Source organism: Euprymna scolopes, chromosome 36, assembly GCF_053919585.1.
Source record: "Euprymna scolopes isolate OS-2025 chromosome 36, ASM5391958v1, whole genome shotgun sequence".
NCBI classification, from domain to species: domain Eukaryota; kingdom Metazoa; phylum Mollusca; class Cephalopoda; order Sepiida; family Sepiolidae; genus Euprymna; species Euprymna scolopes.
In genome coordinates this window covers 94014583-94015401 of record NC_136517.1, presented here as the reverse complement: position 1 = coordinate 94015401, position 819 = coordinate 94014583, and positions in this window count along the sequence as shown.

The following is an 819-nucleotide window of genomic DNA, read 5'->3' as shown; positions in this document are numbered from 1 at the left end:
AGAAATATTTCATGGACCCCTAAGGTCCATGTGGACCCCGGTTGAGAACCCCTGGTATAGATGAATAATTATTATTTAATTTATAACACACACACACACACACACACACACACACACACACACACACACACACACACACACACACACACACACACACACTTAATAGAGAATTAACTGTTTAACAATCAAAATAGACTTCGTAGCCTTGTAGGAGATGTCCTTTTCTTTTCCTTGCAACCTCTATCTCACAGAAGAAATGTTGCGAGTTTGTCTCTGATGTATCGTTATTTTCATGGAAAGTGTTCGACTGAGCTTCAATCTATGGTCCCCCCTCGCCAAACTTTCACAAGAAACACTCGTCTAGCTGTAAACACTATCAATAATTTCCACCCACTCTTTATCTGTGCCTAAACCTAAACGTAGATTCCATGAACAAAGCTTCTTTCTTAGAACTGCACGCCTGTGGAATTGTCTTCCGTTTTCCTGCTTTCCAGCTGGCTACAATATGGTTGTCTTCAAGTCTAACTTAAATAAGTTCTTGATGAGCCATTCCATATAAGTTATCAAATTTACCAAATTTTCATTACTAATGATTACTATATTGTCCAATTTCTACTGTACACTCTTCAACCCTTATTCCTGAGTGGCCTTCGGGCCTTGATAAGTGGTGACCCCCATGTAAAAAAAAAAAAAAAAAATACAAAATATGAAACGTATTATACGACCAGAATGTCTTTTGGCCAGATTGTCTTAGATTCATTTTATCCGGACAGGTTTTTTTTTTTTTTTTTTTGCTAAGGGGAGTTAACTCATATCGGA